Below are 18259 nucleotides of genomic sequence, written 5' to 3'. Positions count from 1 at the left end.
CGTTCTCTTCCGACTAGACCACGCTGGAGTCGCTGTATGTCTCAAATTTGGTTCCTTTATTTATAGTTAGTATTTTTGGTGAATTAATTGATTTGTTTTAATTTTTTATTGACTTAGGTAGAACGAGTTGGGGAGTTGGGGGGGGGGGGGAGGGGGGGGGGGGTGTTGTGTGTGTAATGGATTGTCGAGATCGTGGTTGGTTAGTATTTATCTAGTTGTGTTCACCTAGTTGTGCTTGCGAGGGTTGAGCTCTACTCTTTCGGCCCGCCTCTCAACTGCCAATCAATCAATTATTACTAACTAATAAAAAACATTCCACACACACACACCCAGGAAGCAGCCCGTAACAGCTGTCTAACGCCCAGGTACATATTTACTGCTAGGTAACAGGGGCATCAGAATGATAGAAACTCTGCTGATTTCCGTTTGTTCCATCACCGGGGGATCGAATGAGCTACGATTACGAGTCGAGAGCGACGTCCACTCAGCTATAAAGCCCCCTAGTTTGTGAATTGGTGCAAAAGATAATTTGGGAGAGGTTAAGGGAAAGGAATGATGTTTGGTGGCTTTGAGAGCTTTGGATGGGAGGGGGGTTGCCAGTTATGAATTAAAACTGTTAATTATTTAAGATAGGATATATATGCAAAAGATGTTGCGAGATATAGTAAAAAAAGTGTTTCTGACTGAGGTTAGGTACTGTGTGATTGACTTGTATGTTAGGAAAAAGAACACTTATTAGAAACTTAGATGATCTTTTGAAATGTTTCTTAGCAAATAGTTGCAAATTATTGTGTGAAAAGCATATGGTTCCCCTACCCTACACAAACACACGTGAGCACAATTAGTCCACAGGATTCAGAGAGAGTGAAAGTGAACAGCGACAAAGTAACAAAAATGTGACAATGAGGGGAAACTATGTCATTCAAACGTTAACCATATAAATTACAGTAACACTAACCGAGCGTCCACATACATATTCCAATCAATTTACATAAATAAACATTCACTAATATATTCCTTTAAAATGGACACACGCAGATAGTTGCAGTACACATGTCAGTTCAATTACTGGTACACATAAACACTCATAGCTGGACGTGTCTGTCCATCTTGACAATAGTAGACATGTAACAAAAAATGTGACAATAATGGGAAACTATGTCATTCAAACGTATAAATGTTAACCATATAAATTACAGTAACACTAATCGCGCGCACACGTACATATGTCAATCAATTTACATAAATACACATTCACTAATGTGTACCTTTAAAATGGACACATACAGATAATTACCGTACACATGTCAGTTCAATTACAGGTACACATACACACACATAGCTTCACGTGTCTGTCGGTCTTGACAATAGTACACATGGATATGCACACAAAACAGTCCATTATCAATTAATGTGTGTGTGTGTGTGTATTTATTTTCTCCTTGTATTTACTATATGTATCTGCAGAATCGAGTTATTAGCTCTTAGACCCCGCCTATCAAATATATGTATTTTTCCTTTTTTTATATCTACTACATCTATTTCTCTCTAACACACACACACACACACACACACACACACACACACACACACACACACACACACACACACATGCCAAAACTAGAAGACAGAAGAAAAAGAGGTGATATGATCACTACATACAAAATAGTAACAGGAATTGATAAAATCGACAGGGAAGATTTCCTGAGACCTGGCACTTCAAGAACAAGAGGTCATAGATTTAAACTAGCTAAACACAGATGCCGAAGAAATATAAGAAAATTCACCTTCGCAAATAGAGTGGTAGACGGTTGGAACAAGTTAAGTGAGAAGGTGGTGGAGGCCAAGACCGTCAGTAGTTTCAAAGCGTTATATGACAAAGAGTGCTGGGAAGACGGGACACCACGAGCGTAGCTCTCATCCTGTAACTACACTTAGGTAATTACACACACACACACACAAACTGGAGGCCTACCGTCTAAACGGAGAGAGTTCGTTGGTTATAATCCTAATGGTCCCATATCGAATCTCAGTTGATGCAATAGCAAATCGACAGATATTCTTTAACCTGATTCGCCTGTTCACCGGCTCCCCTCCGACCGGGGAGCCAGTCGGCCGAGCGGACAGCACACTGGACACTGGACTTGTGATCGTGTGGTCCCGGGTTCGATTCCGGGCGCCGCCGAGAAACAATGGGCAGAGTTTTTTTTCACCCTGTGCCCCTGTTACCTTGCAGTAAAACAGGTACCTGGGTGCTAGTTAGCTGTCACGGGCTGCTTCCTGGGGGTGGAGGCCTGGTCGAGGACCGGACCGCGGGGACACTAAAGCCCCGAAATCATCTCAAGAAGAACCTCAAGAGATAAGCACAAATGAATCCATCAATGGATCCATCTACCTATCTACTTATATCTGTCAATCCATCAATCTATCTTCCCATAAACCAACCATTTATCATTATATACATTTATATTCCATTTATCCGTCCATCAACTCTTCTGTCTATCCATCCATCTACTCATATGTCTTTCCATCCATCAGATAGACGGATGCATCTATGCATCCCTCTATCCGTCAATGTATATATTTAGCAATCAATGTAAACATCCATCTATCTACTTATATAAATTTTCCTTTAATCCCTGTTTCACCTGCACCACTCCCCCTGTTCCCCATCCCCATCCCTGTTTCACCTGCACTACTCCCCCTGTTCCCCCATCCCCATCCCTGTTTCACCTGCACTACTCCCCCTGTTCCCCCATCCCCATCCCTGTTTCACCTGCACCACTCCCTCTGTTCCCCAATCCCCATCCCTGTTTCACCTGCACCACTCCCCCTGTTCCCCCATCCTCATCCCTGTTTCACCTGCACCACTCCCCCTGTTCCCCCATCCTCATCCCTGTTTCACCTGCACCACTCCCCCTGTTCCCCCATCCTCATCCCTGTTTCACCTGCACCACTCCCTCTGTTTCTCTCTCTTCATCCCTGTTTCATCTGCACCACTCCCCCTGTTCCTCCATCCCCATCCCTGTTTCACTTGTACATCACCCCCTGTTCCCCCCTCTTCCTCCCTGTTTCACCTGCACCACTCCCCCTGTTCCCTCTCTTCATTCCACCTCTAAATCCCGTATCCTCCCCCCCCCCCACCACAACCTTTGCACCTCTTCCTTTAACTTAAATCAGGAGCAATAAACTTCTTTATGTGTTTAATTTAGGTTTTTTCTAAGTACGAAAAAGTCTTCAGCCATCTAAAGCATTATTTTACAATTAACTTTAATTAAATTGGTAGGTGGGGGAGTGATAAGAATAATTAATAATCATTCCTAAATCCTTTAGCTAAAGTCAACACTGACCAACCTATGCCCGTTCCCTACCCCAGACCATTCCCTCTACAAATACATTAATTTAGTAATAATAAGCCTTAATAATATATTAATAAATAAATTTTAAAATAAATCTGTGTATGGCTGCAGCCTCCAGCATGTGGCCTCATAACATAGACAGACATTCTCTTTATATATATATATATATATATATATATATATATATATATATATATATATATATATATATATATATATATATATATATATATATATATATATATATATATATATATATATATATATATATATATATATCGTACCTAGTAGCCAGAACTCACTTTTTGGCCTACTATTCAAGGCCCGATTTGCCTAATATGCCAAATTTTCCTGAATTAATATATTTTTTCTAATTTTTTTCTTATGAAATGATAAAGCTACCCATTTCATTATGTATGAGGTCAATTTTTTTTTATTGGAGTTAAAATTAACGTAGATATATGACCGAACCTAGCCAACCCTACCTAACCTAACCTAACCTATCTTTACAGGTTAGGTTTGGTTAGGTAGCCGAAAAAGTTAGGTTAGGTTAGGTTAGGTAGGTTAGGTAGTCGAAAAACAATGAATTCATGAAAACTTGGCTTACTAGGCAAATTTGGCCTTGCATAGTAGGCTGAGAAGTGAGTTCTGGCTACTAGGTACGACATATATATATATATATATATATATATATATATATATATATATATATATGACAATGTCAGACCACGGAGGAAAATGAAACAGGAATTTCCTTAAGTACTTTCGTATATTAAATACATCTTCAGAAGGAAGATGTATTTGATTCCTTCTGAAGATGTATTTAATATACGAAAGTACTTAAGGAAATTCTTGTTTCATTTTCCTCCGTGGTCTGACATTGTCACATTCTTAATCACGTGTTTTTTTTCGTGATATACACACACACACACATATATATATATATATATATATATATATATATATATATATATATATATATGTATATATATATATATATATATATATATATATATATATATATATATATATATATATATATATATATATCAATTTACATAAATAAATATTCACTAATATATTCCTTTAAAATTGACACAAGCGGATTAAGGCGTCCTGTACATACCATTTGCATTGCTCCTGGCAGTATGGGTTCGAGTCACTTCTGGCATGTGAGTTTTCAGTTGCATATAGTCCTGGGGACCATTAAGGCTTGTTTGCATGTATATATATATATATATATATATATATATATATATATATATATATATATATATATATATATATATATATATATATATATATATTTAAAAAATTTGTCATATTTGTAAATTAAATAATAAATATTTAATTATTAAATTTAATTTAATTTGTTTTAATAATATAATTATTTAATAATTTAATAAAATAATATTTTATTAAAAAACATTAATTTGATTACTTATTTAATAAAATTAAATAATAAATAATAAATTAAATATTGATATATACTTGTGTGTCCAGGAGGCCATCTGTGTCCCCTCAGATGGTCTCCCTTATCACAGTTTGTGTCTATGGATGTGTGTGAGTGTGTATATCCCTGTGAGTGTCCGGGCGAGTGTGTGTGAGTGTGAGTGTCCCTGTGAGTGTCCGGGTGCGTGTGTGTCCGGTTATACCTGTGGGTCCAGGAGGCCATCTGTGTCCCCTCAGATGATCTCCCTTATCACAGTCTATGGGTGTGTGTGAGTGTGAGTGCCCCTGTAAGTGTTCGGGTGAGGGTGTGTTGTGTGTGTGTGAGTTTCCGGGTTTATGTGAGGTTTGGTTCCAGGGAAACATCCTTTCCCCCCCCCCCCCTTCACATATCTCCTCCCTTATTCCCACCGTGGGTTCGAATCCCAGGTGATTAAACCTGCTCTAGGTCCATGGATCCAAGGTATCCATCCGTGCGCCCAACGGATTTCACCCCTTCCCCACTTTCCAAGGGTCAGGCCAATTCTAGCTATCCAGGGAACCTGTCGAAACAGAGGCAGCTACAGGAGGGGACACACAAATATTTGTGCCCTGCAGTTACACACCCGTTCCGACAGACTCGATCGCAATCTATCCAGATGAGAACACGTTCTCTTCCGACTAGACCACGCTGGAGTCGCTGTATGTCTCAAATTTGGTTCCTTTATTTATAGTTAGTATTTTTGGTGAATTAATTGATTTGTTTTAATTTTTTATTGACTTAGGTAGAACGAGTTGGGGAGTTGGGGGGGGAGGGGGGGGGGGGGGTGTTGTGTGTGTAATGGATTGTCGAGATCGTGGTTGGTTAGTATTTATCTAGTTGTGTTCACCTAGTTGTGCTTGCGAGGGTTGAGCTCTACTCTTTCGGCCCGCCTCTCAACTGCCAATCAATCAATTATTACTAACTAATAAAAAACATTCCACACACACCACCCAGGAAGCAGCCCGTAACAGCTGTCTAACGCCCAGGTACATATTTACTGCTAGGTAACAGGGGCATCAGAATGATAGAAACTCTGCTGATTTCCGTTTGTTCCATCACCGGGGGATCGAATGAGCTACGATTACGAGTCGAGAGCGACGTCCACTCAGCTATAAAGCCCCCTAGTTTGTGAATTGGTGCAAAAGATAATTTGGGAGAGGTTAAGGGAAAGGAATGATGTTTGGTGGCTTTGAGAGCTTTGGATGGGAGGGGGGTTGCCAGTTATGAATTAAAACTGTTAATTATTTAAGATAGGATATATATGCAAAAGATGTTGCGAGATATAGTAAAAAAAGTGTTTCTGACTGAGGTTAGGTACTGTGTGATTGACTTGTATGTTAGGAAAAAGAACACTTATTAGAAACTTAGATGATCTTTTGAAATGTTTCTTAGCAAATAGTTGCAAATTATTGTGTGAAAAGCATATGGTTCCCCTACCCTACACAAACACACGTGAGCACAATTAGTCCACAGGATTCAGAGAGAGTGAAAGTGAACAGCGACAAAGTAACAAAAAATGTGACAATGAGGGGAAACTATGTCATTCAAACGTTAACCATATAAATTACAGTAACACTAACCGAGCGTCCACATACATATTCCAATCAATTTACATAAATAAACATTCACTAATATATTCCTTTAAAATGGACACACGCAGATAGTTGCAGTACACATGTCAGTTCAATTACTGGTACACATAAACACTCATAGCTGGACGTGTCTGTCCATCTTGACAATAGTAGACATGTAACAAAAAATGTGACAATAATGGGAAACTATGTCATTCAAACGTATAAATGTTAACCATATAAATTACAGTAACACTAATCGCGCGCACACGTACATATGTCAATCAATTTACATAAATACACATTCACTAATGTGTACCTTTAAAATGGACACATACAGATAATTACCGTACACATGTCAGTTCAATTACAGGTACACATACACACACATAGCTTCACGTGTCTGTCGGTCTTGACAATAGTACACATGGATATGCACACAAAACAGTCCATTATCAATTAATGTGTGTGTGTGTGTGTATTTATTTTCTCCTTGTATTTACTATATGTATCTGCAGAATCGAGTTATTAGCTCTTGGACCCCGCCTATCAAATATATGTATTTTTCCTTTTTTTATATCTACTACATCTATTTCTCTCTAACACACACACACACACACACACACACACACACACACACACACCACACACACACACACACACACACACAAACATGCCAAAACTAGAAGACAGAAGAAAAAGAGGTGATATGATCACTACATACAAAATAGTAACAGGAATTGATAAAATCGACAGGGAAGATTTCCTGAGACCTGGCACTTCAAGAACAAGAGGTCATAGATTTAAACTAGCTAAACACAGATGCCGAAGAAATATAAGAAAATTCACCTTCGCAAATAGAGTGGTAGACGGTTGGAACAAGTTAAGTGAGAAGGTGGTGGAGGCCAAGACCGTCAGTAGTTTCAAAGCGTTATATGACAAAGAGTGCTGGGAAGACGGGACACCACGAGCGTAGCTCTCATCCTGTAACTACACTTAGGTAATTACACACACACACACACAAACTGGAGGCCTACCGTCTAAACGGAGAGAGTTCGTTGGTTATAATCCTAATGGTCCCATATCGAATCTCAGTTGATGCAATAGCAAATCGACAGATATTCTTTAACCTGATTCGCCTGTTCACCGGCTCCCCTCCGACCGGGGAGCCAGTCGGCCGAGCGGACAGCACACTGGACACTGGACTTGTGATCGTGTGGTCCCGGGTTCGATTCCGGGCGCCGCCGAGAAACAATGGGCAGAGTTTTTTTCACCCTGTGCCCCTGTTACCTTGCAGTAAAACAGGTACCTGGGTGCTAGTTAGCTGTCACGGGCTGCTTCCTGGGGGTGGAGGCCTGGTCGAGGACCGGACCGCGGGGACACTAAAGCCCCGAAATCATCTCAAGAAGAACCTCAAGAGATAAGCACAAATGAATCCATCAATGGATCCATCTACCTATCTACTTATATCTGTCAATCCATCAATCTATCTTCCCATAAACCAACCATTTATCATTATATACATTTATATTCCATTTATCCGTCCATCAACTCTTCTGTCTATCCATCCATCTACTCATATGTCTTTCCATCCATCAGATAGACGGATGCATCTATGCATCCCTCTATCCGTCAATGTATATATTTAGCAATCAATGTAAACATCCATCTATCTACTTATATAAATTTTCCTTTAATCCCTGTTTCACCTGCACCACTCCCCCTGTTCCCCCATCCCCATCCCTGTTTCACCTGCACTACTCCCCCTGTTCCCCCATCCCCATCCCTGTTTCACCTGCACTACTCCCCCTGTTCCCCCATCCCCATCCCTGTTTCACCTGCACCACTCCCTCTGTTCCCCAATCCCCATCCCTGTTTCACCTGCACCACTCCCCCTGTTCCCCCATCTCATCCCTGTTTCACCTGCACCACTCCCCCTGTTCCCCCATCCTCATCCCTGTTTCACCTGCACCACTCCCCCTGTTCCCCCATCCTCATCCCTGTTTCACCTGCACCACTCCCTCTGTTTCTCTCTCTTCATCCCTGTTTCATCTGCACCACTCCCCCTGTTCCTCCATCCCCATCCCTGTTTCACTTGTACATCACCCCCTGTTCCCCCCTCTTCCTCCCTGTTTCACCTGCACCACTCCCCCTGTTCCCTCTCTTCATTCCACCTCTAAATCCCGTATCCTCCCCCCCCCACCACAACCTTTGCACCTCTTCCTTTAACTTAAATCAGGAGCAATAAACTTCTTTATGTGTTTAATTTAGGTTTTTTCTAAGTACGAAAAAGTCTTCAGCCATCTAAAGCATTATTTTACAATTAACTTTAATTAAATTGGTAGGTGGGGGAGTGATAAGAATAATTAATAATCATTCCTAAATCCTTTAGCTAAAGTCAACACTGACCAACCTATGCCCGTTCCCTACCCCAGACCATTCCCTCTACAAATACATTAATTTAGTAATAATAAGCCTTAATAATATATTAATAAATAAATTTTAAAATAAATCTGTGTATGGCTGCAGCCTCCAGCATGTGGCCTCATAACATAGACAGACATTCTCTTTATATATATATATATATATATATATATATATATATATATATATATATATATATATATATATATATATATATATATATATATATATATATATATATATATATATATATATATATATATATATATATATATATATATGTCGTACCTAGTAGCCAGAACTCACTTTTTGGCCTACTATTCAAGGCCCGATTTGCCTAATATGCCAAATTTTCCTGAATTAATATATTTTTTCTAATTTTTTTCTTATGAAATGATAAAGCTACCCATTTCATTATGTATGAGGTCAATTTTTTTTTATTGGAGTTAAAATTAACGTAGATATATGACCGAACCTAGCCAACCCTACCTAACCTAACCTAACCTATCTTTACAGGTTAGGTTTGGTTAGGTAGCCGAAAAAGTTAGGTTAGGTTAGGTTAGGTAGGTTAGGTAGTCGAAAAACAATGAATTCATGAAAACTTGGCTTACTAGGCAAATTTGGCCTTGCATAGTAGGCTGAGAAGTGAGTTCTGGCTACTAGGTACGACATATATATATATATATATATATATATATATATATATATATATATATATATATATATATATATATATATATATATATATATATATATATATATATATATGACAATGTCAGACCACGGAGGAAAATGAAACAGGAATTTCCTTAAGTACTTTCGTATATTAAATACATCTTCAGAAGGAAGATGTATTTGATTCCTTCTGAAGATGTATTTAATATACGAAAGTACTTAAGGAAATTCTTGTTTCATTTTCCTCCGTGGTCTGACATTGTCACATTCTTAATCACGTGTTTATTTTCGTGATATACACACACACACACATATATATATATATATATATATATATATATATATATATATATATATATATATATATGTATATATATATATATATATATATATATATATATATATATATATATATATATATATGTATATATATATATATCAATTTACATAAATAAATATTCACTAATATATTCCTTTAAAATTGACACAAGCGGATTAAGGCGTCCTGTACATACCATTTGCATTGCTCCTGGCAGTATGGGTTCGAGTCACTTCTGGCATGTGAGTTTTCAGTTGCATATAGTCCTGGGGACCATTAAGGCTTGTTTGCATGTATATATATATATATATATATATATATATATATATATATATATAATTATATATATTATATATATATTTAAAAAATTTGTCATATTTGTAAATTAAATAATAAATATTTAATTATTAAATTTAATTTAATTTGTTTTAATAATATAATTATTTAATAATTTAATAAAATAATATTTTATTAAAAAACATTAATTTGATTACTTATTTAATAAAATTAAATAATAAATAATAAATTAAATATTGATATATACTTGTGTGTCCAGGAGGCCATCTGTGTCCCCTCAGATGGTCTCCCTTATCACAGTTTGTGTCTATGGATGTGTGTGAGTGTGTATATCCCTGTGAGTGTCCGGGCGAGTGTGTGTGAGTGTGAGTGTCCCTGTGAGTGTCCGGGTGCGTGTGTGTCCGGTTATACCTGTGGGTCCAGGAGGCCATCTGTGTCCCCTCAGATGATCTCCCTTATCACAGTCTATGGGTGTGTGTGAGTGTGAGTGCCCCTGTAAGTGTTCGGGTGAGGGTGTGTGTGTGTGTGTGTGAGTTTCCGGGTTTATGTGAGGTTTGGTTCCAGGGAAACATCCTTTCCCCCCCCCCCCCTTCACATATCTCCTCCCTTATTCCCACCGTGGGTTCGAATCCCAGGTGATTAAACCTGCTCTAGGTCCATGGATCCAAGGTATCCATCCGTGCGCCCAACGGATTTCACCCCTTCCCCACTTTCCAAGGGCCAGGCCAATTCTAGCTATCCAGGGAACCTGTCGAAACAGAGGCAGCTACAGGAGGGGACACACAAATATTTGTGCCCTGCAGTTACACACCCGTTCCGACAGACTCGATCGCAATCTATCCAGATGAGAACACGTTCTCTTCCGACTAGACCACGCTGGAGTCGCTGTATGTCTCAAATTTGGTTCCTTTATTTATAGTTAGTATTTTTGGTGAATTAATTGATTTGTTTTAATTTTTTATTGACTTAGGTAGAACGATTGGGGAGTTGGGGGGGGGGGGGGGGGTTTGTGTGTAATGGATTGTCGAGATCGTGGTTGGTTAGTATTTATCTAGTTGTGTTCACCTAGTTGTGCTTGCGAGGGTTGAGCTCTACTCTTTCGGCCCGCCTCTCAACTGCCAATCAATCAATTATTACTAACTAATAAAAAACATTCCACACACACACACCCAGGAAGCAGCCCGTAACAGCTGTCTAACGCCCAGGTACATATTTACTGCTAGGTAACAGGGGCATCAGAATGATAGAAACTCTGCTGATTTCCGTTTGTTCCATCACCGGGGGATCGAATGAGCTACGATTACGAGTCGAGAGCGACGTCCACTCAGCTATAAAGCCCCCTAGTTTGTGAATTGGTGCAAAAGATAATTTGGGAGAGGTTAAGGGAAAGGAATGATGTTTGGTGGCTTTGAGAGCTTTGGATGGGAGGGGGGTTGCCAGTTATGAATTAAAACTGTTAATTATTTAAGATAGGATATATATGCAAAAGATGTTGCGAGATATAGTAAAAAAAGTGTTTCTGACTGAGGTTAGGTACTGTGTGATTGACTTGTATGTTAGGAAAAAGAACACTTATTAGAAACTTAGATGATCTTTTGAAATGTTTCTTAGCAAATAGTTGCAAATTATTGTGTGAAAAGCATATGGTTCCCCTACCCTACACAAACACACGTGAGCACAATTAGTCCACAGGATTCAGAGAGAGTGAAAGTGAACAGCGACAAAGTAACAAAAAATGTGACAATGAGGGGAAACTATGTCATTCAAACGTTAACCATATAAATTACAGTAACACTAACCGAGCGTCCACATACATATTCCAATCAATTTACATAAATAAACATTCACTAATATATTCCTTTAAAATGGACACACGCAGATAGTTGCAGTACACATGTCAGTTCAATTACTGGTACACATAAACACTCATAGCTGGACGTGTCTGTCCATCTTGACAATAGTAGACATGTAACAAAAATGTGACAATAATGGGAAACTATGTCATTCAAACGTATAAATGTTAACCATATAAATTACAGTAACACTAATCGCGCGCACACGTACATATGTCAATCAATTTACATAAATACACATTCACTAATGTGTACCTTTAAAATGGACACATACAGATAATTACCGTACACATGTCAGTTCAATTACAGGTACACATACACACACATAGCTTCACGTGTCTGTCGGTCTTGACAATAGTACACATGGATATGCACACAAAACAGTCCATTATCAATTAATGTGTGTGTGTGTGTGTATTTATTTTCTCCTTGTATTTACTATATGTATCTGCAGAATCGAGTTATTAGCTCTTGGACCCCGCCTATCAAATATATGTATTTTTCCTTTTTTTATATCTACTACATCTATTTCTCTCTAACACACACACACACACACCACACACACACACACACACACACACACACACACACACACACACACAAACATGCCAAAACTAGAAGACAGAAGAAAAAGAGGTGATATGATCACTACATACAAAATAGTAACAGGAATTGATAAAATCGACAGGGAAGATTTCCTGAGACCTGGCACTTCAAGAACAAGAGGTCATAGATTTAAACTAGCTAAACACAGATGCCGAAGAAATATAAGAAAATTCACCTTCGCAAATAGAGTGGTAGACGGTTGGAACAAGTTAAGTGAGAAGGTGGTGGAGGCCAAGACCGTCAGTAGTTTCAAAGCGTTATATGACAAAGAGTGCTGGGAAGACGGGACACCACGAGCGTAGCTCTCATCCTGTAACTACACTTAGGTAATTACACACACACACACACAAACTGGAGGCCTACCGTCTAAACGGAGAGAGTTCGTTGGTTATAATCCTAATGGTCCCATATCGAATCTCAGTTGATGCAATAGCAAATCGACAGATATTCTTTAACCTGATTCGCCTGTTCACCGGCTCCCCTCCGACCGGGGAGCCAGTCGGCCGAGCGGACAGCACACTGGACACTGGACTTGTGATCGTGTGGTCCCGGGTTCGATTCCGGGCGCCGCCGAGAAACAATGGGCAGAGTTTTTTTCACCCTGTGCCCCTGTTACCTTGCAGTAAAACAGGTACCTGGGTGCTAGTTAGCTGTCACGGGCTGCTTCCTGGGGGTGGAGGCCTGGTCGAGGACCGGACCGCGGGGACACTAAAGCCCCGAAATCATCTCAAGAAGAACCTCAAGAGATAAGCACAAATGAATCCATCAATGGATCCATCTACCTATCTACTTATATCTGTCAATCCATCAATCTATCTTCCCATAAACCAACCATTTATCATTATATACATTTATATTCCATTTATCCGTCCATCAACTCTTCTGTCTATCCATCCATCTACTCATATGTCTTTCCATCCATCAGATAGACGGATGCATCTATGCATCCCTCTATCCGTCAATGTATATATTTAGCAATCAATGTAAACATCCATCTATCTACTTATATAAATTTTCCTTTAATCCCTGTTTCACCTGCACCACTCCCCCTGTTCCCCCATCCCCATCCCTGTTTCACCTGCACTACTCCCCCTGTTCCCCCATCCCCATCCCTGTTTCACCTGCACTACTCCCCCTGTTCCCCCATCCCCATCCCTGTTTCACCTGCACCACTCCCTCTGTTCCCCAATCCCCATCCCTGTTTCACCTGCACCACTCCCCCTGTTCCCCCATCCTCATCCCTGTTTCACCTGCACCACTCCCCCTGTTCCCCCATCCTCATCCCTGTTTCACCTGCACCACTCCCCCTGTTCCCCCATCCTCATCCCTGTTTCACCTGCACCACTCCCTCTGTTTCTCTCTCTTCATCCCTGTTTCATCTGCACCACTCCCCCTGTTCCTCCATCCCCATCCCTGTTTCACTTGTACATCACCCCCTGTTCCCCCCTCTTCCTCCCTGTTTCACCTGCACCACTCCCCCTGTTCCCTCTCTTCATTCCACCTCTAAATCCCGTATCCTCCCCCCCCCCCCCACCACAACCTTTGCACCTCTTCCTTTAACTTAAATCAGGAGCAATAAACTTCTTTATGTGTTTAATTTAGGTTTTTTCTAAGTACGAAAAAGTCTTCAGCCATCTAAAGCATTATTTTACAATTAACTTTAATTAAATTGGTAGGTGGGGGAGTGATAAGAATAATTAATAATCATTCCTAAATCCTTTAGCTAAAGTCAACACTGACCAACCTATGCCCGTTCCCTACCCCAGACCATTCCCTCTACAAATACATTAATTTAGTAATAATAAGCCTTAATAATATATTAATAAATAAATTTTAAAATAAATCTGTGTATGGCTGCAGCCTCCAGCATGTGGCCTCATAACATAGACAGACATTCTCTTTATATATATATATATATATATATATATATATATATATATATATATATATATATATATATATATATATATATATATATATATATATATATATATATATATATATGTCGTACCTAGTAGCCAGAACTCACTTTTTGGCCTACTATTCAAGGCCCGATTTGCCTAATATGCCAAATTTTCCTGAATTAATATATTTTTTCTAATTTTTTTCTTATGAAATGATAAAGCTACCCATTTCATTATGTATGAGGTCAATTTTTTTTATTGGAGTTAAAATTAACGTAGATATATGACCGAACCTAGCCAACCCTACCTAACCTAACCTAACCTATCTTTACAGGTTAGGTTTGGTTAGGTAGCCGAAAAAGTTAGGTTAGGTTAGGTTAGGTAGGTTAGGTAGTCGAAAAACAATGAATTCATGAAAACTTGGCTTACTAGGCAAATTTGGCCTTGCATAGTAGGCTGAGAAGTGAGTTCTGGCTACTAGGTACGACATATATAATATATATATAATATATATATATATATATATATATTATATATATATATATATATATATATAATATTATATATGACAATGTCAGACCACGGAGGAAAATGAAACAGGAATTTCCTTAAGTACTTTCGTATATTAAATACATCTTCAGAAGGAAGATGTATTTGATTCCTTCTGAAGATGTATTTAATATACGAAAGTACTTAAGGAAATTCTTGTTTCATTTTCCTCCGTGGTCTGACATTGTCACATTCTTAATCACGTGTTTATTTCGTGATATACACACACACACACACATATATATATATATATATATATATATATATATATATATATATATATATATATATATATATATATATATATATATATATGTATATATATATATATCAATTTACATAAATAAATATTCACTAATATATTCCTTTAAAATTGACACAAGCGGATTAAGGCGTCCTGTACATACCATTTGCATTGCTCCTGGCAGTATGGGTTCGAGTCACTTCTGGCATGTGAGTTTTCAGTTGCATATAGTCCTGGGGACCATTAAGGCTTGTTTGCATGTATATATATATATATATATATATATATATATATATATATATATATATATATATATATATATTTTAAAAAATTTGTCATATTTGTAAATTAAATAATAAATATTTAATTATTAAATTTAATTTAATTTGTTTTAATAATATAATTATTTAATAATTTAATAAAATAATATTTTATTAAAAAACATTAATTTGATTACTTATTTAATAAAATTAAATAATAAATAATAAATTAAATATTGATATATACTTGTGTGTCCAGGAGGCCATCTGTGTCCCCTCAGATGGTCTCCCTTATCACAGTTTGTGTCTATGGATGTGTGTGAGTGTGTATATCCCTGTGAGTGTCCGGGCGAGTGTGTGTGAGTGTGAGTGTCCCTGTGAGTGTCCGGGTGCGTGTGTGTCCGGTTATACCTGTGGGTCCAGGAGGCCATCTGTGTCCCCTCAGATGATCTCCCTTATCACAGTCTATGGGTGTGTGTGAGTGTGAGTGCCCCTGTAAGTGTTCGGGTGAGGGTGTGTGTGTGTGTGTGTGAGTTTCCGGGTTTATGTGAGGTTTGGTTCCAGGGAAACATCCTTTCCCCCCCCCCCCCTTCACATATCTCCTCCCTTATTCCCACCGTGGGTTCGAATCCCAGGTGATTAAACCTGCTCTAGGTCCATGGATCCAAGGTATCCATCCGTGCGCCCAACGGATTTCACCCCTTCCCCACTTTCCAAGGGTCAGGCCAATTCTAGCTATCCAGGGAACCTGTCGAAACAGAGGCAGCTACAGGAGGGGACACACAAATATTTGTGCCCTGCAGTTACACACCCGTTCCGACAGACTCGATCGCAATCTATCCAGATGAGAACACGTTCTCTTCCGACTAGACCACGCTGGAGTCGCTGTATGTCTCAAATTTGGTTCCTTTTATTTATAGTTAGTATTTTTGGTGAATTAATTGATTTGTTTTAATTTTTTATTGACTTAGGTAGAACGAGTTGGGGAGTTGGGGGGGGAGGGGGAGGGGGGGGGTGTTGTGTGTGTAATGGATTGTCGAGATCGTGGTTGGTTAGTATTTATCTAGTTGTGTTCACCTAGTTGTGCTTGCGAGGGTTGAGCTCTACTCTTTCGGCCCGCCTCTCAACTGCCAATCAATCAATTATTACTAACTAATAAAAAACATTCCACACACACACACCCAGGAAGCAGCCCGTAACAGCTGTCTAACGCCCAGGTACATATTTACTGCTAGGTAACAGGGGCATCAGAATGATAGAAACTCTGCTGATTTCCGTTTGTTCCATCACCGGGGGATCGAATGAGCTACGATTACGAGTCGAGAGCGACGTCCACTCAGCTATAAAGCCCCCTAGTTTGTGAATTGGTGCAAAAGATAATTTGGGAGAGGTTAAGGGAAAGGAATGATGTTTGGTGGCTTTGAGAGCTTTGGATGGGAGGGGGGTTGCCAGTTATGAATTAAAACTGTTAATTATTTAAGATAGGATATATATGCAAAAGATGTTGCGAGATATAGTAAAAAAAGTGTTTCTGACTGAGGTTAGGTACTGTGTGATTGACTTGTATGTTAGGAAAAAGAACACTTATTAGAAACTTAGATGATCTTTTGAAATGTTTCTTAGCAAATAGTTGCAAATTATTGTGTGAAAAGCATATGGTTCCCCTACCCTACACAAACACACGTGAGCACAATTAGTCCACAGGATTCAGAGAGAGTGAAAGTGAACAGCGACAAAGTAACAAAAAATGTGACAATGAGGGGAAACTATGTCATTCAAACGTTAACCATATAAATTACAGTAACACTAACCGAGCGTCCACATACATATTCCAATCAATTTACATAAATAAACATTCACTAATATATTCCTTTAAAATGGACACACGCAGATAGTTGCAGTACACATGTCAGTTCAATTACTGGTACACATAAACACTCATAGCTGGACGTGTCTGTCCATCTTGACAATAGTAGACATGTAACAAAAAATGTGACAATAATGGGAAACTATGTCATTCAAACGTATAAATGTTAACCATATAAATTACAGTAACACTAATCGCGCGCACACGTACATATGTCAATCAATTTACATAAATACACATTCACTAATGTGTACCTTTAAAATGGACACATACAGATAATTACCGTACACATGTCAGTTCAATTACAGGTACACATACACACACATAGCTTCACGTGTCTGTCGGTCTTGACAATAGTACACATGGATATGCACACAAAACAGTCCATTATCAATTAATGTGTGTGTGTGTGTGTATTTATTTTCTCCTTGTATTTACTATATGTATCTGCAGAATCGAGTTATTAGCTCTTGACCCCGCCTATCAAATATATGTATTTTTCCTTTTTTTATATCTACTACATCTATTTCTCTCTAACACACACACACACACACACACACACACACACACACACACACACACACACACACACACACACACACACACATGCCAAAACTAGAAGACAGAAGAAAAAGAGGTGATATGATCACTACATACAAAATAGTAACAGGAATTGATAAAATCGACAGGGAAGATTTCCTGAGACCTGGCACTTCAAGAACAAGAGGTCATAGATTTAAACTAGCTAAACACAGATCCGAAGAAATATAAGAAAATTCACCTTCGCAAATAGAGTGGTAGACGGTTGGAACAAGTTAAGTGAGAAGGTGGTGGAGGCCAAGACCGTCAGTAGTTTCAAA

The sequence above is a fragment of the Procambarus clarkii genome, chromosome 57 (assembly GCF_040958095.1).
Source record: "Procambarus clarkii isolate CNS0578487 chromosome 57, FALCON_Pclarkii_2.0, whole genome shotgun sequence".
Taxonomy (NCBI): domain Eukaryota; kingdom Metazoa; phylum Arthropoda; class Malacostraca; order Decapoda; family Cambaridae; genus Procambarus; species Procambarus clarkii.
This window is presented reverse-complemented; position numbering follows the sequence as displayed.